The following is a 22,063-nucleotide window of genomic DNA, read 5'->3' as shown; positions in this document are numbered from 1 at the left end:
CGGCTTAAGAATGACCCATGCGTCCTTTCGAATGCAGGCAGCAAGGGCCTTCATTTTTGGAAGAGAACATTACAAAACCTTCCTCTACAACATACTAAAAAATTGGAGTCGTCGGGCTTTTTGTTTTCTTTTTATTATATCGGGAATATAGGACAATATTTGAAAAATTCGTATAAAGCACGGCTTAAGAATGACCCATGCGTCCTTTCGAATGCAGGCAGCAAGTGCCTTTATTTTTGTACGAGAACATTACAAGACCTTCCTCTACAACACACTAAAAAATTGAAGCCGTCGGGCTTTTTGTTTTCTTTTTATTAAATCCGGAATATAGGACAATATTTGAAAAATTCGTATAAAGCACGGCTTAAGAATGACCCATGCGTCCTTTCGAATGCAGGCAGCAAGGGCCTTCATTTTTGGAAGAGAACATTACAAAACCTTCCTCTACAACATACTAAAAAATTGGAGTCGTCGGGCTTTTTGTTTTCTTTTTATTATATCGGGAATATAGGACAATATTTGAAAAATTCGTATAAAGCACGGCTTAAGAATGACCCATGCGTCCTTTCGAATGCAGGCAGCAAGGGCCTTCATTTTTGTACGAGAACATTACAAGACCTTTCTCTACAACATAATAAAAAATTGGAGTCGTCGGGCTTTTTGTTTTCTTTTTATTATATCGGGAATATAGGACAATATTTGAAAAATTCGTATAAAGCACGGCTTAAGAATGACCCATGCGTCCTTTCGAATGCAGGCAGCAAGGGCCTTCATTTTTGTACGAGAACATTACAAGACCTTTCTCTACAACATGATAAAAAATTGGAGTCGTCGGGCTTTTTGTTTTCTTTTTATTATATCGGGAATATAGGACAATATTTGAAAAATTCGTATAAAGCACGGCTTAAGAATGACCCATGCGTCCTTTCGAATGCAGGCAGCAAGGGCCTTCATTTTTGGAAGAGAACATTACAAGACCTTTCTCTACAACATAATAAAAAATTGGAGTCGTCGGGCTTTTTGTTTTCTTTTTATTATATCGGGAATATAGGACAATATTTGAAAAATTCGTATAAAGCACGGCTTAAGAATGACCCATGCGTCCTTTCGAATGCAGGCAGCAAGTGCCTTTATTTTTGTACGAGAACATTACAAGACCTTCCTCTACAACACACTAAAAAATTGAAGCCGTCGGGCTTTTTGTTTTCTTTTTATTAAATCCGGAATATAGGACAATATTTGAAAAATTCGTATAAAGCACGGCTTAAGAATGACCCATGCGTCCTTTCGAATGCAGGCAGCAAGGGCCTTCATTTTTGTACGAGAACATTACAAGACCTTTCTCTACAACATAATAAAAAATTGGAGTCGTCGGGCTTTTTGTTTTCTTTTTATTATATCGGGAATATAGGACAATATTTGAAAAATTCGTATAAAGCACGGCTTAAGAATGACCCATGCGTCCTTTCGAATGCAGGCAGCAAGGGCCTTCATTTTTGTACGAGAACATTACAAGACCTTTCTCTACAACATAATAAAAAATTGGAGTCGTCGGGCTTTTTGTTTTCTTTTTATTATATCGGGAATATAGGACAATATTTGAAAAATTCGTATAAAGCACGGCTTAAGAATGACCCATGCGTCCTTTCGAATGCAGGCAGCAAGTGCCTTTATTTTTGTACGAGAACATTACAAGACCTTCCTCTACAACACACTAAAAAATTGAAGCCGTCGGGCTTTTTGTTTTCTTTTTATTAAATCCGGAATATAGGACAATATTTGAAAAATTCGTATAAAGCACGGCTTAAGAATGACCCATGCGTCCTTTCGAATGCAGGCAGCAAGTGCCTTTATTTTTGTACGAGAACATTACAAGACCTTCCTCTACAACACACTAAAAAATTGAAGCCGTCGGGCTTTTTGTTTTCTTTTTATTAAATCCGGAATATAGGACAATATTTGAAAAATTCGTATAAAGCACGGCTTAAGAATGACCCATGCGTCCTTTCGAATGCAGGCAGCAAGGGCCTTCATTTTTGTACGAGAACATTACAAGACCTTTCTCTACAACATAATAGAAAATTGGAGTCGTCGGACTTTTTGTTTTCTTTTTATTATATCGGGAATATAGGACAATATTTGAAAAATTCGTATAAAGCACGGCTTAAGAATGACCCATGCGTCCTTTCGAATGCAGGCAGCAAGGGCCTTCATTTTTGGAAGAGAACATTACAAAACCTTCCTCTACAACATACTAAAAAATTGGAGTCGTCGGGCTTTTTGTTTTCTTTTTATTATATCGGGAATATAGGACAATATTTGAAAAATTCGTATAAAGCACGGCTTAAGAATGACCCATGCGTCCTTTCGAATGCAGGCAGCAAGTGCCTTTATTTTTGTACGAGAACATTACAAGACCTTCCTCTACAACACACTAAAAAATTGAAGCCGTCGGGCTTTTTGTTTTCTTTTTATTAAATCCGGAATATAGGACAATATTTGAAAAATTCGTATAAAGCACGGCTTAAGAATGACCCATGCGTCCTTTCGAATGCAGGCAGCAAGTGCCTTTATTTTTGTACGAGAACATTACAAGACCTTCCTCTACAACACACTAAAAAATTGAAGCCGTCGGGCTTTTTGTTTTCTTTTTATTAAATCCGGAATATAGGACAATATTTGAAAAATTCGTATAAAGCACGGCTTAAGAATGACCCATGCGTCCTTTCGAATGCAGGCAGCAAGTGCCTTTATTTTTGTACGAGAACATTACAAGACCTTCCTCTACAACACACTAAAAAATTGAAGCCGTCGGGCTTTTTGTTTTCTTTTTATTAAATCCGGAATACAGGACAATATTTGAAAAATTCGTATAAAGCACGGCTTAAGAATGACCCATGCGTCCTTTCGAATGCAGGCAGCAAGGGCCTTCATTTTTGTACGAGAACATTACAAGACCTTTCTCTACAACATAATAAAAAATTGGAGTCGTCGGGCTTTTTGTTTTCTTTTTATTATATCGGGAATATAGGACAATATTTGAAAAATTCGTATAAAGCACGGCTTAAGAATGACCCATGCGTCCTTTCGAATGCAGGCAGCAAGGGCCTTCATTTTTGTACGAGAACATTACAAGACCTTTCTCTACAACATAATAAAAAATTGGAGTCGTCGGGCTTTTTGTTTTCTTTTTATTATATCGGGAATATAGGACAATATTTGAAAAATTCGTATAAAGCACGGCTTAAGAATGACCCATGCGTCCTTTCGAATGCAGGCAGCAAGGGCCTTCATTTTTGGAAGAGAACATTACAAAACCTTCCTCTACAACATACTAAAAAATTGGAGTCGTCGGGCTTTTTGTTTTCTTTTTATTATATCGGGAATATAGGACAATATTTGAAAAATTCGTATAAAGCACGGCTTAAGAATGACCCATGCGTCCTTTCGAATGCAGGCAGCAAGGGCCTTCATTTTTGTACGAGAACATTACAAGACCTTTCTCTACAACATAATAAAAAATTGGAGTCGTCGGGCTTTTTGTTTTCTTTTTATTATATCGGGAATATAGGACCATATTTGAAAAATTCGTATAAAGCACGGCTTAAGAATGACCCATGCGTCCTTTCGAATGCAGGCAGCAAGGGCCTTCATTTTTGGAAGAGAACATTACAAAACCTTCCTCTACAACATACTAAAAAATTGGAGTCGTCGGGCTTTTTGTTTTCTTTTTATTATATCGGGAATATAGGACAATATTTGAAAAATTCGTATAAAGCACGGCTTAAGAATGACCCATGCGTCCTTTCGAATGCAGGCAGCAAGGGCCTTCATTTTTGTACGAGAACATTACAAGACCTTTCTCTACAACATAATAAAAAATTGGAGTCGTCGGGCTTTTTGTTTTCTTTTTATTATATCGGGAATATAGGACAATATTTGAAAAATTCGTATAAAGCACGGCTTAAGAATGACCCATGCGTCCTTTCGAATGCAGGCAGCAAGTGCCTTTATTTTTGTACGAGAACATTACAAGACCTTCCTCTACAACACACTAAAAAATTGAAGCCGTCGGGCTTTTTGTTTTCTTTTTATTAAATCCGGAATATAGGACAATATTTGAAAAATTCGTATAAAGCACGGCTTAAGAATGACCCATACGTCCTTTCGAATGCAGGCAGCAAGTGCCTTTATTTTTGTACGAGAACATTACAAGACCTTCCTCTACAACACACTAAAAAATTGAAGCCGTCGGGCTTTTTGTTTTCTTTTTATTAAATCCGGAATATAGGACAATATTTGAAAAATTCGTATAAAGCACGGCTTAAGAATGACCCATGCGTCCTTTCGAATGCAGGCAGCAAGGGCCTTCATTTTTGTACGAGAACATTACAAGACCTTTCTCTACAACATAATAAAAAATTGGAGTCGTCGGGCTTTTTGTTTTCTTTTTATTATATCGGGAATATAGGACAATATTTGAAAAATTCGTATAAAGCACGGCTTAAGAATGACCCATGCGTCCTTTCGAATGCAGGCAGCAAGGGCCTTCATTTTTGTACGAGAACATTACAAGACCTTTCTCTACAACATAGTAAAAAATTGGAGTCGTCGGGCTTTTTGTTTTCTTTTTATTATATCGGGAATATAGGACAATATTTGAAAAATTCGTATAAAGCACGGCTTAAGAATGACCCATGCGTCCTTTCGAATGCAGGCAGCAAGGGCCTTCATTTTTGGAAGAGAACATTACAAGACCTTTCTCTACAACATAATAAAAAATTGGAGTCGTCGGGCTTTTTGTTTTCTTTTTATTATATCGGGAATATAGGACAATATTTGAAAAATTCGTATAAAGCACGGCTTAAGAATGACCCATGCGTCCTTTCGAATGCAGGCAGCAAGTGCCTTTATTTTTGTACGAGAACATTACAAGACCTTCCTCTACAACACACTAAAAAATTGAAGCCGTCGGGCTTTTTGTTTTCTTTTTATTAAATCCGGAATATAGGACAATATTTGAAAAATTCGTATAAAGCACGGCTTAAGAATGACCCATGCGTCCTTTCGAATGCAGGCAGCAAGTGCCTTTATTTTTGTACGAGAACATTACAAGACCTTCCTCTACAACACACTAAAAAATTGAAGCCGTCGGGCTTTTTGTTTTCTTTTTATTAAATCCGGAATATAGGACAATATTTGAAAAATTCGTATAAAGCACGGCTTAAGAATGACCCATACGTCCTTTCGAATGCAGGCAGCAAGGGCCTTCATTTTTGTACGAGAACATTACAAGACCTTCCTCTACAACACACTAAAAAATTGAAGCCGTCGGGCTTTTTGTTTTCTTTTTATTAAATCCGGAATATAGGACAATATTTGAAAAATTCGTATAAAGCACGGCTTAAGAATGACCCATGCGTCCTTTCGAATGCAGGCAGCAAGGGCCTTCATTTTTGTACGAGAACATTACAAGACCTTTCTCTACAACATAATAAAAAATTGGAGTCGTCGGGCTTTTTGTTTTCTTTTTATTATATCGGGAATATAGGACCATATTTGAAAAATTCGTATAAAGCACGGCTTAAGAATGACCCATGCGTCCTTTCGAATGCAGGCAGCAAGGGCCTTCATTTTTGGAAGAGAACATTACAAAACCTTCCTCTACAACATACTAAAAAATTGGAGTCGTCGGGCTTTTTGTTTTCTTTTTATTATATCGGGAATATAGGACAATATTTGAAAAATTCGTATAAAGCACGGCTTAAGAATGACCCATGCGTCCTTTCGAATGCAGGCAGCAAGGGCCTTCATTTTTGTACGAGAACATTACAAGACCTTTCTCTACAACATAATAAAAAATTGGAGTCGTCGGGCTTTTTGTTTTCTTTTTATTATATCGGGAATATAGGACAATATTTGAAAAATTCGTATAAAGCACGGCTTAAGAATGACCCATGCGTCCTTTCGAATGCAGGCAGCAAGGGCCTTCATTTTTGTACGAGAACATTACAAGACCTTTCTCTACAACATAGTAAAAAATTGGAGTCGTCGGGCTTTTTGTTTTCTTTTTATTATATCGGGAATATAGGACAATATTTGAAAAATTCGTATAAAGCACGGCTTAAGAATGACCCATGCGTCCTTTCGAATGCAGGCAGCAAGGGCCTTCATTTTTGTACGAGAACATTACAAAACCTTCCTCTACAACACACTAAAAAATTGAAGCCGTCGGGCTTTTTGTTTTCTTTTTATTAAATCCGGAATATAGGACAATATTTGAAAAATTCGTATAAAGCACGGCTTAAGAATGACCCATGCGTCCTTTCGAATGCAGGCAGCAAGGGCCTTCATTTTTGTACGAGAACATTACAAGACCTTTCTCTACAACATAATAAAAAATTGGAGTCGTCGGGCTTTTTGTTTTCTTTTTATTATATCGGGAATATAGGACAATATTTGAAAAATTCGTATAAAGCACGGCTTAAGAATGACCCATGCGTCCTTTCGAATGCAGGCAGCAAGGGCCTTCATTTTTGGAAGAGAACATTACAAAACCTTCCTCTACAACATAATAAAAAATTGGAGTCGTCGGGCTTTTTGTTTTCTTTTTATTATATCGGGAATATAGGACAATATTTGAAAAATTCGTATAAAGCACGGCTTAAGAATGACCCATGCGTCCTTTCGAATGCAGGCAGCAAGGGCCTTCATTTTTGTACGAGAACATTACAAGACCTTTCTCTACAACATAATAAAAAATTGGAGTCGTCGGGCTTTTTGTTTTCTTTTTATTATATCGGGAATATAGGACAATATTTGAAAAATTCGTATAAAGCACGGCTTAAGAATGACCCATGCGTCCTTTCGAATGCAGGCAGCAAGGGCCTTCATTTTTGTACGAGAACATTACAAGACCTTTCTCTACAACATAATAAAAAATTGGAGTCGTCGGGCTTTTTGTTTTCTTTTTATTATATCGGGAATATAGGACAATATTTGAAAAATTCGTATAAAGCACGGCTTAAGAATGACCCATGCGTCCTTTCGAATGCAGGCAGCAAGGGCCTTCATTTTTGTACGAGAACATTACAAGACCTTTCTCTACAACATAATAAAAAATTGGAGTCGTCGGGCTTTTTGTTTTCTTTTTATTATATCGGGAATATAGGACAATATTTGAAAAATTCGTATAAAGCACGGCTTAAGAATGACCCATGCGTCCTTTCGAATGCAGGCAGCAAGGGCCTTCATTTTTGTACGAGAACATTACAAGACCTTTCTCTACAACATAATAAAAAATTGGAGTCGTCGGGCTTTTTGTTTTCTTTTTATTATATCGGGAATATAGGACAATATTTGAAAAATTCGTATAAAGCACGGCTTAAGAATGACCCATGCGTCCTTTCGAATGCAGGCAGCAAGGGCCTTCATTTTTGTACGAGAACATTACAAGACCTTCCTCTACAACACGCTAAAAAATTGAAGCCGTCGGGCTTTTTGTTTTCTTTTTATTAAATCCGGAATATAGGACAATATTTGAAAAATTCGTATAAAGCACGGCTTAAGAATGACCCATGCGTCCTTTCGAATGCAGGCAGCAAGGGCCTTCATTTTTGTACGAGAACATTACAAGACCTTTCTCTACAACATAATAAAAAATTGGAGTCGTCGGGCTTTTTGTTTTCTTTTTATTATATCGGGAATATAGGACAATATTTGAAAAATTCGTATAAAGCACGGCTTAAGAATGACCCATGCGTCCTTTCGAATGCAGGCAGCAAGGGCCTTCATTTTTGTACGAGAACATTACAAGACCTTTCTCTACAACATAGTAAAAAATTGGAGTCGTCGGGCTTTTTGTTTTCTTTTTATTATATCGGGAATATAGGACAATATTTGAAAAATTCGTATAAAGCACGGCTTAAGAATGACCCATGCGTCCTTTCGAATGCAGGCAGCAAGGGCCTTCATTTTTGTACGAGAACATTACAAGACCTTCCTCTACAACACACTAAAAAATTGAAGCCGTCGGGCTTTTTGTTTTCTTTTTATTAAATCCGGAATATAGGACAATATTTGAAAAATTCGTATAAAGCACGGCTTAAGAATGACCCATGCGTCCTTTCGAATGCAGGCAGCAAGGGCCTTCATTTTTGTACGAGAACATTACAAGACCTTTCTCTACAACATAGTAAAAAATTGGAGTCGTCGGGCTTTTTGTTTTCTTTTTATTATATCGGGAATATAGGACAATATTTGAAAAATTCGTATAAAGCACGGCTTAAGAATGACCCATGCGTCCTTTCGAATGCAGGCAGCAAGGGCCTTCATTTTTGGAAGAGAACATTACAAAACCTTCCCCTACCACATACTAAAAAATTGGAGTCGTCGGGCTTTTTGTTTTCTTTTTATTATATCGGGAATATAGGACAATATTTGAAAAATTCGTATAAAGCACGGCTTAAGAATGACCCATGCGTCCTTTCGAATGCAGGCAGCAAGGGCCTTCATTTTTGTACGAGAACATTACAAGACCTTTCTCTACAACATAATAAAAAATTGGAGTCGTCGGGCTTTTTGTTTTCTTTTTATTATATCGGGAATATAGGACAATATTTGAAAAATTCGTATAAAGCACGGCTTAAGAATGACCCATGCGTCCTTTCGAATGCAGGCAGCAAGGGCCTTCATTTTTGTACGAGAACATTACAAGACCTTCCTCTACAACACACTAAAAAATTGAAGCCGTCGGGCTTTTTGTTTTCTTTTTATTAAATCCGGAATATAGGACAATATTTGAAAAATTCGTATAAAGCACGGCTTAAGAATGACCCATGCGTCCTTTCGAATGCAGGCAGCAAGGGCCTTCATTTTTGTACGAGAACATTACAAGACCTTTCTCTACAACATAATAAAAAATTGGAGTCGTCGGGCTTTTTGTTTTCTTTTTATTATATCGGGAATATAGGACAATATTTGAAAAATTCGTATAAAGCACGGCTTAAGAATGACCCATGCGTCCTTTCGAATGCAGGCAGCAAGGGCCTTCATTTTTGTACGAGAACATTACAAGACCTTTCTCTACAACATAGTAAAAAATTGGAGTCGTCGGGCTTTTTGTTTTCTTTTTATTATATCGGGAATATAGGACAATATTTGAAAAATTCGTATAAAGCACGGCTTAAGAATGACCCATGCGTCCTTTCGAATGCAGGCAGCAAGGGCCTTCATTTTTGTACGAGAACATTACAAGACCTTCCTCTACAACACACTAAAAAATTGAAGCCGTCGGGCTTTTTGTTTTCTTTTTATTAAATCCGGAATATAGGACAATATTTGAAAAATTCGTATAAAGCACGGCTTAAGAATGACCCATGCGTCCTTTCGAATGCAGGCAGCAAGGGCCTTCATTTTTGTACGAGAACATTACAAGACCTTTCTCTACAACATAGTAAAAAATTGGAGTCGTCGGGCTTTTTGTTTTCTTTTTATTATATCGGGAATATAGGACAATATTTGAAAAATTCGTATAAAGCACGGCTTAAGAATGACCCATGCGTCCTTTCGAATGCAGGCAGCAAGGGCCTTCATTTTTGGAAGAGAACATTACAAAACCTTCCCCTACCACATACTAAAAAATTGGAGTCGTCGGGCTTTTTGTTTTCTTTTTATTATATCGGGAATATAGGACAATATTTGAAAAATTCGTATAAAGCACGGCTTAAGAATGACCCATGCGTCCTTTCGAATGCAGGCAGCAAGGGCCTTCATTTTTGGAAGAGAACATTACAAAACCTTCCTCTACAACATACTAAAAAATTGGAGTCGTCGGGCTTTTTGTTTTCTTTTTATTATATCGGGAATATAGGACAATATTTGAAAAATTCGTATAAAGCACGGCTTAAGAATGACCCATGCGTCCTTTCGAATGCAGGCAGCAAGGGCCTTCATTTTTGTACGAGAACATTACAAGACCTTTCTCTACAACATAATAAAAAATTGGAGTCGTCGGGCTTTTTGTTTTCTTTTTATTATATCGGGAATATAGGACAATATTTGAAAAATTCGTATAAAGCACGGCTTAAGAATGACCCATGCGTCCTTTCGAATGCAGGCAGCAAGTGCCTTTATTTTTGTACGAGAACATTACAAGACCTTCCTCTACAACACACTAAAAAATTGAAGCCGTCGGGCTTTTTGTTATCTTTTTATTAAATCCGGAATATAGGACAATATTTGAAAAATTCGTATAAAGCACGGCTTAAGAATGACCCATGCGTCCTTTCGAATGCAGGCAGCAAGGGCCTTCATTTTTGTACGAGAACATTACAAGACCTTTCTCTACAACATAATAAAAAATTGGAGTCGTCGGGCTTTTTGTTTTCTTTTTATTATATCGGGAATATAGGACAATATTTGAAAAATTCGTATAAAGCACGGCTTAAGAGTGACCCATGCGTCCTTTTGAATGCATGCAGCAAGGGCTTTCATTTTTGTACGGGAACATTACAAGACCTTTCTCTACAACATACTAAAAAATTGGAGTCGTCGGGCTTTTTGTTTTCTTTTTATTAAATCCGGAATATAGGACAATATTTGAAAAATTCGTATAAAGCACGGCTTAAGAATGACCCATGCGTCCTTTCGAATGCAGGCAGCAAGGGCCTTCATTTTTGGAAGAGAACATTACAAGACCTTTCTCTACAACATAATAAAAAATTGGAGTCGTCGGGCTTTTTGTTTTCTTTTTATTATATCGGGAATATAGGACAATATTTGAAAAATTCGTATAAAGCACGGCTTAAGAATGACCCATGCGTCCTTTCGAATGCAGGCAGCAAGGGCCTTCATTTTTGGAAGAGAACATTACAAAACCTTTCTCTACAACATAATAAAAAATTGGAGTCGTCGGGCTTTTTGTTTTCTTTTTATTATATCGGGAATATAGGACAATATTTGAAAAATTCGTATAAAGCACGGCTTAAGAATGACCCATGCGTCCTTTCGAATGCAGGCAGCAAGGGCCTTCATTTTTGGAAGAGAACATTACAAAACCTTCCTCTACAACATACTAAAAAATTGGAGTCGTCGCGCTTTTTGTTTTCTTTTTATTAAATCCGGAATATAGGACAATATTTGAAAAATTCGTATAAAGCACGGCTTAAGAGTGACCCATGCGTCCTTTTGAATGCATGCAGCAAGGGCTTTCATTTTTGTACGGGAACATTACAAGACCTTTCTCTACAACATACTAAAAAATTGGAGTCGTCGGGCTTTTTGTTTTCTTTTTATTATATCGGGAATATAGGACAATATTTGAAAAATTCGTATAAAGCACGGCTTAAGAATGACCCATGCGTCCTTTCGAATGCAGGCAGCAAGGGCCTTCATTTTTGAAAGAGAACATTACAAAACCTTCCTCTACAACATACTAAAAAATTGGAGTCGTCGCGCTTTTTGTTTTCTTTTTATTAAATCCGGAATATAGGACAATATTTGAAAAATTCGTATAAAGCACGGCTTAAGAATGACCCATGCGTCCTTTCGAATGCAGGCAGCAAGGGCCTTCATTTTTGGAAGAGAACATTACAAGACCTTTCTCTACAACATAATAAAAAATTGGAGTCGTCGGGCTTTTTGTTTTCTTTTTATTAAATCCGGAATATAGGACAATATTTGAAAAATTCGTATAAAGCACGGCTTAAGAATGACCCATGCGTCCTTTCGAATGCAGGCAGCAAGGGCCTTCATTTTTGGAAGAGAACATTACAAGACCTTTCTCTACAACATAATAAAAAATTGGAGTCGTCGGGCTTTTTGTTTTCTTTTTATTAAATCCGGAATATAGGACAATATTTGAAAAATTCGTATAAAGCACGGCTTAAGAATGACCCATGCGTCCTTTCGAATGCAGGCAGCAAGGGCCTTCATTTTTGGAAGAGAACATTACAAGACCTTTCTCTACAACATAATAAAAAATTGGAGTCGTCGGGCTTTTTGTTTTCTTTTTATTAAATCCGGAATATAGGACAATATTTGAAAAATTCGTATAAAGCACGGCTTAAGAATGACCCATGCGTCCTTTCGAATGCAGGCAGCAAGGGCCTTCATTTTTGGAAGAGAACATTACAAGACCTTTCTCTACAACATAATAAAAAATTGGAGTCGTCGGGCTTTTTGTTTTCTTTTTATTATATCGGGAATATAGGACAATATTTGAAAAATTCGTATAAAGCACGGCTTAAGAATGACCCATGCGTCCTTTCGAATGCAGGCAGCAAGGGCCTTCATTTTTGGAAGAGAACATTACAAGACCTTTCTCTACAACATACTAAAAAATTGGAGTCGTCGGGCTTTTTGTTTTCTTTTTATTATATCGGGAATATAGGACAATATTTGAAAAATTCGTATAAAGCACGGCTTAAGAATGACCCATGCGTCCTTTCGAATGCAGGCAGCAAGGGCCTTCATTTTTGGAAGAGAACATTACAAAACCTTCCTCTACAACATACTAAAAAATTGGAGTCGTCGCGCTTTTTGTTTTCTTTTTATTAAATCCGGAATATAGGACAATATTTGAAAAATTCGTATAAAGCACGGCTTAAGAGTGACCCATGCGTCCTTTTGAATGCATGCAGCAAGGGCTTTCATTTTTGTACGGGAACATTACAAGACCTTTCTCTACAACATACTAAAAAATTGGAGTCGTCGCGCTTTTTGTTTTTTTTTTATTAAATCCGGAATATAGGACAATATTTGAAAAATTCGTATAAAGCACGGCTTAAGAATGACCCATGCGTCCTTTCGAATGCAGGCAGCAAGGGCCTTCATTTTTGGAAGAGAACATTACAAGACCTTTCTCTACAACATAATAAAAAATTGGAGTCGTCGGGCTTTTTGTTTTCTTTTTATTAAATCCGGAATATAGGACAATATTTGAAAAATTCGTATAAAGCACGGCTTAAGAATGACCCATGCGTCCTTTCGAATGCAGGCAGCAAGGGCCTTCATTTTTGGAAGAGAACATTACAAGACCTTTCTCTACAACATAATAAAAAATTGGAGTCGTCGGGCTTTTTGTTTTCTTTTTATTAAATCCGGAATATAGGACAATATTTGAAAAATTCGTATAAAGCACGGCTTAAGAATGACCCATGCGTCCTTTCGAATGCAGGCAGCAAGGGCCTTCATTTTTGGAAGAGAACATCACAAGACCTTTCTCTACAACATAATAAAAAATTGGAGTCGTCGGGCTTTTTGTTTTCTTTTTATTATATCGGGAATATAGGACAATATTTGAAAAATTCGTATAAAGCACGGCTTAAGAATGACCCATGCGTATTTTCGAATGCAGGCAGCAAGGGCCTTCATTTTTGGAAGAGAACATTACAAAACCTTTCTCTACAACATAATAAAAAATTGGAGTCGTCGGGCTTTTTGTTTTCTTTTTATTATATCGGGAATATAGGACAATATTTGAAAAATTCGTATAAAGCACGGCTTAAGAATGACCCATGCGTCCTTTCGAATGCAGGCAGCAAGGGCCTTCATTTTTGGAAGAGAACATTACAAAACCTTCCTCTACAACATACTAAAAAATTGGAGTCGTCGCGCTTTTTGTTTTCTTTTTATTAAATCCGGAATATAGGACAATATTTGAAAAATTCGTATAAAGCACGGCTTAAGAGTGACCCATGCGTCCTTTTGAATGCATGCAGCAAGGGCTTTCATTTTTGTACGGGAACATTACAAGACCTTTCTCTACAACATACTAAAAAATTGGAGTCGTCGGGCTTTTTGTTTTCTTTTTATTATATCGGGAATATAGGACAATATTTGAAAAATTCGTATAAAGCACGGCTTAAGAATGACCCATGCGTCCTTTCGAATGCAGGCAGCAAGGGCCTTCATTTTTGGAAGAGAACATTACAAAACCTTCCTCTACAACATACTAAAAAATTGGAGTCGTCGCGCTTTTTGTTTTCTTTTTATTAAATCCGGAATATAGGACAATATTTGAAAAATTCGTATAAAGCACGGCTTAAGAGTGACCCATGCGTCCTTTTGAATGCATGCAGCAAGGGCTTTCATTTTTGTACGGGAACATTACAAGACCTTTCTCTACAACATACTAAAAAATTGGAGTCGTCGGGCTTTTTGTTTTCTTTTTATTATATCCGGAATATAGGACAATATTTGAAAAATTCGTATAAAGCACGGCTTAAGAATGACCCATGCGTCCTTTCGAATGCAGGCAGCAAGGGCCTTCATTTTTGGAAGAGAACATTACAAGACCTTTCTCTACAACATACTAAAAAATTGGAGTCGTCGGGCTTTTTGTTTTCTTTTTATTATATCGGGAATATAGGACAATATTTGAAAAATTCGTATAAAGCACGGCTTAAGAATGACCCATGCGTCCTTTCGAATGCAGGCAGCAAGGGCCTTCATTTTTGGAAGAGAACATTACAAGACCTTTCTCTACAACATAATAAAAAATTGGAGTCGTCGGGCTTTTTGTTTTCTTTTTATTATATCGGGAATATAGGACAATATTTGAAAAATTCGTATAAAGCACGGCTTAAGAATGACCCATGCGTCCTTTCGAATGCAGGCAGCAAGGGCCTTCATTTTTGGAAGAGAACATTACAAAACCTTTCTCTACAACATAATAAAAAATTGGAGTCGTCGGGCTTTTTGTTTTCTTTTTATTATATCGGGAATATAGGACAATATTTGAAAAATTCGTATAAAGCACGGCTTAAGAATGACACATGCGTCCTTTCGAATGCAGGCAGCAAGGGCCTTCATTTTTGGAAGAGAACATTACAAAACCTTCCTCTACAACATACTAAAAAATTGGAGTCGTCGCGCTTTTTGTTTTCTTTTTATTAAATCCGGAATATAGGACAATATTTGAAAAATTCGTATAAAGCACGGCTTAAGAGTGACCCATGCGTCCTTTTGAATGCATGCAGCAAGGGCTTTCATTTTTGTACGGGAACATTACAAGACCTTTCTCTACAACATACTAAAAAATTGGAGTCGTCGGGCTTTTTGTTTTCTTTTTATTATATCGGGAATATAGGACAATATTTGAAAAATTCGTATAAAGCACGGCTTAAGAATGACCCATGCGTCCTTTCGAATGCAGGCAGCAAGGGCCTTCATTTTTGTGCGAGAACATTACAAGACCCTCCTCTACAACATACTAAAAAATTGGAGGCGTCGGGCTTTTTGTTTTCTTTTTATTATATCGGGAATATAGGACAATATTTGAAAAATTCGTATAAAGCACGGCTTAAGAATGACCCATGCGTCCTTTCGAATGCAGGCAGCAAGGGCCTTCATTTTTGGAAGAGAACATTACAAAACCTTCCTCTACAACATACTAAAAAATTGGAGTCGTCGCGCTTTTTGTTTTCTTTTTATTAAATCCGGAATATAGGACAATATTTGAAAAATTCGTATAAAGCACGGCTTAAGAGTGACCCATGCGTCCTTTTGAATGCATGCAGCAAGGGCTTTCATTTTTGTACGGGAACATTACAAGACCTTTCTCTACAACATACTAAAAAATTGGAGTCGTCGGGCTTTTTGTTTTCTTTTTATTATATCCGGAATATAGGACAATATTTGAAAAATTCGTATAAAGCACGGCTTAAGAATGACCCATGCGTCCTTTCGAATGCAGGCAGCAAGGGCCTTCATTTTTGGAAGAGAACATTACAGAACCTTTCTCTACAACATAATAAAAAATTGGAGTCGTCGGGCTTTTTGTTTTCTTTTTATTATATCGGGAATATAGGACAATATTTGAAAAATTCGTATAAAGCACGGCTTAAGAATGACACATGCGTCCTTTCGAATGCAGGCAGCAAGGGCCTTCATTTTTGTGCGAGAACATTACAAGACCCTCCTCTACAACATACTAAAAAATTGGAGTCGTCGGGCTTTTTGTTTTCTTTTTATTAAATCCGGAATATAGGACAATATTTGAAAAATTCGTATAAAGCACGGCTTAAGAATGACCCATGCGTCCTTTCGAATGCAGGCAGCAAGGGCCTTCATTTTTGGAAGAGAACATTACAAAACCTTCCTCTACAACATACTAAAAAATTGGAGTCGTCGCGCTTTTTGTTTTCTTTTTATTAAATCCGGAATATAGGACAATATTTGAAAAATTCGTATAAAGCACGGCTTAAGAGTGACCCATGCGTCCTTTTGAATGCATGCAGCAAGGGCTTTCATTTTTGTACGGGAACATTACAAGACCTTTCTCTACAACATACTAAAAAATTGGAGTCGTCGGGCTTTTTGTTTTCTTTTTATTATATCGGGAATATAGGACAATATTTGAAAAATTCGTATAAAGCACGGCTTAAGAATGACCCATGCGTCCTTTCGAATGCAGGCAGCAAGGGCCTTCATTTTTGGAAGAGAACATTACAAAACCTTCCTCTACAACATACTAAAAAATTGGAGTCGTCGCGCTTTTTGTTTTCTTTTTATTAAATCCGGAATATAGGACAATATTTGAAAAATTCGTATAAAGCACGGCTTAAGAGTGACCCATGCGTCCTTTTGAATGCATGCAGCAAGGGCTTTCATTTTTGTACGGGAACATTACAAGACCCTCCTCTACAACATACTAAAAAATTGGAGTCGTCGGGCTTTTTGTTTTCTTTTTATTAAATCCGGAATATAGGACAATATTTGAAAAATTCGTATAAAGCACGGCTTAAGAATGACCCATGCGTCCTTTCGAATGCAGGCAGCAAGGGCCTTCATTTTTGGAAGAGAACATTACAAAACCTTCCTCTACAACATACTAAAAAATTGGAGTCGTCGCGCTTTTTGTTTTCTTTTTATTAAATCCGGAATATAGGACAATATTTGAAAAATTCGTATAAAGCACGGCTTAAGAGTGACCCATGCGTCCTTTTGAATGCATGCAGCAAGGGCTTTCATTTTTGTACGGGAACATTACAAGACCTTTCTCTACAACATACTAAAAAATTGGAGTCGTCGGGCTTTTTGTTTTCTTTTTATTATATCCGGAATATAGGACAATATTTGAAAAATTCGTATAAAGCACGGCTTAAGAATGACCCATGCGTCCTTTCGAATGCAGGCAGCAAGGGCCTTCATTTTTGGAAGAGAACATTACAGAACCTTTCTCTACAACATAATAAAAAATTGGAGTCGTCGGGCTTTTTGTTTTCTTTTTATTATATCGGGAATATAGGACAATATTTGAAAAATTCGTATAAAGCACGGCTTAAGAATGACACATGCGTCCTTTCGAATGCAGGCAGCAAGGGCCTTCATTTTTGTGCGAGAACATTACAAGACCCTCCTCTACAACATACTAAAAAATTGGAGTCGTCGGGCTTTTTGTTTTCTTTTTATTAAATCCGGAATATAGGACAATATTTGAAAAATTCGTATAAAGCACGGCTTAAGAATGACCCATGCGTCCTTTCGAATGCAGGCAGCAAGGGCCTTCATTTTTGGAAGAGAACATTACAAAACCTTCCTCTACAACATACTAAAAAATTGGAGTCGTCGCGCTTTTTGTTTTCTTTTTATTAAATCCGGAATATAGGACAATATTTGAAAAATTCGTATAAAGCACGGCTTAAGAGTGACCCATGCGTCCTTTTGAATGCATGCAGCAAGGGCTTTCATTTTTGTACGGGAACATTACAAGACCTTTCTCTACAACATACTAAAAAATTGGAGTCGTCGGGCTTTTTGTTTTCTTTTTATTATATCGGGAATATAGGACAATATTTGAAAAATTCGTATAAAGCACGGCTTAAGAATGACCCATGCGTCCTTTCGAATGCAGGCAGCAAGGGCCTTCATTTTTGGAAGAGAACATTACAAAACCTTCCTCTACAACATACTAAAAAATTGGAGTCGTCGCGCTTTTTGTTTTCTTTTTATTAAATCCGGAATATAGGACAATATTTGAAAAATTCGTATAAAGCACGGCTTAAGAGTGACCCATGCGTCCTTTTGAATGCATGCAGCAAGGGCTTTCATTTTTGTACGGGAACATTACAAGACCCTCCTCTACAACATACTAAAAAATTGGAGTCGTCGGGCTTTTTGTTTTCTTTTTATTAAATCCGGAATATAGGACAATATTTGAAAAATTCGTATAAAGCACGGCTTAAGAATGACCCATGCGTCCTTTCGAATGCAGGCAGCAAGGGCCTTCATTTTTGGAAGAGAACATTACAAAACCTTCCTCTACAACATACTAAAAAATTGGAGTCGTCGCGCTTTTTGTTTTCTTTTTATTAAATCCGGAATATAGGACAATATTTGAAAAATTCGTATAAAGCACGGCTTAAGAGTGACCCATGCGTCCTTTTGAATGCATGCAGCAAGGGCTTTCATTTTTGTACGGGAACATTACAAGACCTTTCTCTACAACATACTAAAAAATTGGAGTCGTCGGGCTTTTTGTTTTCTTTTTATTATATCGGGAATATAGGACAATATTTGAAAAATTCGTATAAAGCACGGCTTAAGAATGACCCATGCGTCCTTTCGAATGCAGGCAGCAAGGGCCTTCATTTTTGGAAGAGAACATTACAAGACCTTTCTCTACAACATACTAAAAAATTGGAGTCGTCGGGCTTTTTGTTTTCTTTTTATTATATCGGGAATATAGGACAATATTTGAAAAATTCGTATAAAGCACGGCTTAAGAATGACCCATGCGTCCTTTCGAATGCAGGCAGCAAGGGCCTTCATTTTTGGAAGAGAACATTACAAAACCTTCCTCTACAAGATACTAAAAAATTGGAGTCGTCGCGCTTTTTGTTTTCTTTTTATTAAATCCGGAATATAGGACAATATTTGAAAAATTCGTATAAAGCACGGCTTAAGAATGACCCATGCGTCCTTTCGAATGCAGGCAGCAAGGGCCTTCATTTTTGTGCGAGAACATTACAAGACCCTCCTCTACAACATACTAAAAAATTGGAGTCGTCGGGCTTTTTGTTTTCTTTTTATTAAATCCGGAATATAGGACAATATTTGAAAAATTCGTATAAAGCACGGCTTAAGAATGACCCATGCGTCCTTTCGAATGCAGGCAGCAAGGGCCTTCATTTTTGGAAGAGAACATTACAAAACCTTCCTCTACAACATACTAAAAAATTGGAGTCGTCGCGCTTTTTGTTTTCTTTTTATTAAATCCGGAATATAGGACAATATTTGAAAAATTCGTATAAAGCACGGCTTAAGAATGACCCATGCGTCCTTTCGAATGCAGGCAGCAAGGGCCTTCATTTTTGTGCGAGAACATTACAAGACCCTCCTCTACAACATACTAAAAAATTGGAGTCGTCGGGCTTTTTGTTTTCTTTTTATTATATCGGGAATATAGGACAATATTTGAAAAATTCGTATAAAGCACGGCTTAAGAATGACCCAAGCGTCCTTTCGAATGCAGGCAGCAAGGGCCTTCATTTTTGTGCGAGAACATTACAAGACCCTCCTCTACAACATACTAAAAAATTGGAGTCGTCGGGCTTTTTGTTTTCTTTTTATTATATCGGGAATATAGGACAATATTTGAAAAATTCGTATAAAGCACGGCTTAAGAATGACCCATGCGTCCTTTCGAATGCAGGCAGCAAGGGCCTTCATTTTTGTGCGAGAACATTACAAGACCCTCCTCTACAACATACTAAAAAATTGGAGTCGTCGGGCTTTTTGTTTTCTTTTTATTAAATCCGGAATATAGGACAATATTTGAAAAATTCGTATAAAGCACGGCTTAAGAATGACCCATGCGTCCTTTCGAATGCAGGCAGCAAGGGCCTTCATTTTTGGAAGAGAACATTACAAGACCTTTCTCTACAACATAATAAAAAATTGGAGTCGTCGGGCTTTTTGTTTTCTTTTTATTATATCGGGAATATAGGACAATATTTGAAAAATTCGTATAAAGCACGGCTTAAGAATGACCCATGCGTCCTTTCGAATGCAGGCAGCAAGGGCCTTCATTTTTGGAAGAGAACATTACAAAACCTTCCTCTACAAGATACTAAAAAATTGGAGTCGTCGCGCTTTTTGTTTTCTTTTTATTAAATCCGGAATATAGGACAATATTTGAAAAATTCGTATAAAGCACGGCTTAAGAATGACCCATGCGTCCTTTCGAATGCAGGCAGCAAGGGCCTTCATTTTTGGAAGAGAACATTACAAGACCTTTCTCTACAACATACTAAAAAATTGGAGTCGTCGGGCTTTTTGTTTTCTTTTTATTATATCGGGAATATAGGACAATATTTGAAAAATTCGTATAAAGCACGGCTTAAGAATGACCCATGCGTCCTTTCGAATGCAGGCAGCAAGGGCCCTCATTTTTGGAAGAGAACATTACAAAACCTTCCTCTACAAGATACTAAAAAATTGGAGTCGTCAGGCTTTTTGTTTTCTTTTTATTAAATCCGGAATATAGGACAATATTTGAAAAATTCGTATAAAGCACGGCTTAAGAATGACCCATGCGTCCTTTCGAATGCAGGCAGCAAGGGCCTTCATTTTGGGAAGAGAACATTACAAAACCTTCCTCTACAACATACTAAAAAATTGGAGTCGTCGGGCTTTTTGTTTTCTTTTTATTAAATCCGGAATATAGGACAATATTTGAAAAATTCGTATAAAGCACGGCTTAAGAATGACCCATGCGTCCTTTCGAATGCAGGCAGCAAGGGCCTTCATTTTTGGAAGAGAACATTACAAGACCTTTCTCTACAACATAATAAAAAATTTTTAGTCGTCGGGCTTTTTGTTTTCTTTTTATTATATCGGGAATATAGGACAATATTTGAAAAATTCGTATAAAGCACGGCTTAAGAATGACCCATGCGTCCTTTCGAATGCAGGCAGCAAGGGCCTTCATTTTTGTGCGAGAACATTACAAGACCCTCCTCTACAACATACTAAAAAATTGGAGTCGTCGGGCTTTTTGTTTTCTTTTTATTAAATCCGGAATATAGGACAATATTTGAAAAATTCGTATAAAGCACGGCTTAAGAATGACCCATGCGTCCTTTCGAATGCAGGCAGCAAGGGCCTTCATTTTTGGAAGAGAACATTACAAGACCTTTCTCTACAACATAATAAAAAATTGGAGTCGTCGGGCTTTTTGTTTTCTTTTTATTATATCGGGAATATAGGACAATATTTAAAAAATTCGTATAAAGCACGGCTTAAGAATGACCCATGCGTCCTTTCGAATGCAGGCAGCAAGGGCCTTCATTTTTGGAAGAGAACATTACAAAACCTTTCTCTACAACATAATAAAAAATTGGAGTCGTCGGGCTTTTTGTTTTCTTTTTATTATATCGGGAATATAGGACAATATTTGAAAAATTCGTATAAAGCACGGCTTAAGAATGACCCATGCGTCCTTTCGAATGCAGGCAGCAAGGGCCTTCATTTTTGGAAGAGAACATTACAAAACCTTCCTCTACAACATACTAAAAAATTGGAGTCGTCGCGCTTTTTGTTTTCTTTTTATTAAATCCGGAATATAGGACAATATTTGAAAAATTCGTATAAAGCACGGCTTAAGAATGACCCATGCGTCCTTTCGAATGCAGGCAGCAAGGGCCTTCATTTTTGTGCGAGAACATTACAAGACCCTCCTCTACAACATACTAAAAAATTGGAGTCGTCGGGCTTTTTGTTTTCTTTTTATTATATCGGGAATATAGGACAATATTTGAAAAATTCGTATAAAGCACGGCTTAAGAATGACCCAAGCGTCCTTTCGAATGCAGGCAGCAAGGGCCTTCATTTTTGTGCGAGAACATTACAAGACCCTCCTCTACAACATACTAAAAAATTGGAGTCGTCGGGCTTTTTGTTTTCTTTTTATTATATCGGGAATATAGGACAATATTTGAAAAATTCGTATAAAGCACGGCTTAAGAATGACCCATGCGTCCTTTCGAATGCAGGCAGCAAGGGCCTTCATTTTTGTGCGAGAACATTACAAGACCCTCCTCTACAACATACTAAAAAA

General features: G+C 37.2%; 1 protein-coding gene across 2 annotated transcripts in view; it reads left to right on the top strand.

The window, feature by feature from the left end:
• Positions 1 to 22,063, top strand: part of LOC103312561 (uncharacterized protein) — a 112,120-nt gene that overhangs the window by 80,925 nt on the left and 9,132 nt on the right. The gene's annotated exons all lie outside the window — the stretch shown is intronic.

Source organism: Tribolium castaneum, chromosome 1 (assembly GCF_031307605.1).
Source record: "Tribolium castaneum strain GA2 chromosome 1, icTriCast1.1, whole genome shotgun sequence".
Classification (NCBI taxonomy): domain Eukaryota; kingdom Metazoa; phylum Arthropoda; class Insecta; order Coleoptera; family Tenebrionidae; genus Tribolium; species Tribolium castaneum.
This window is presented reverse-complemented; position numbering and strand designations above follow the sequence as displayed.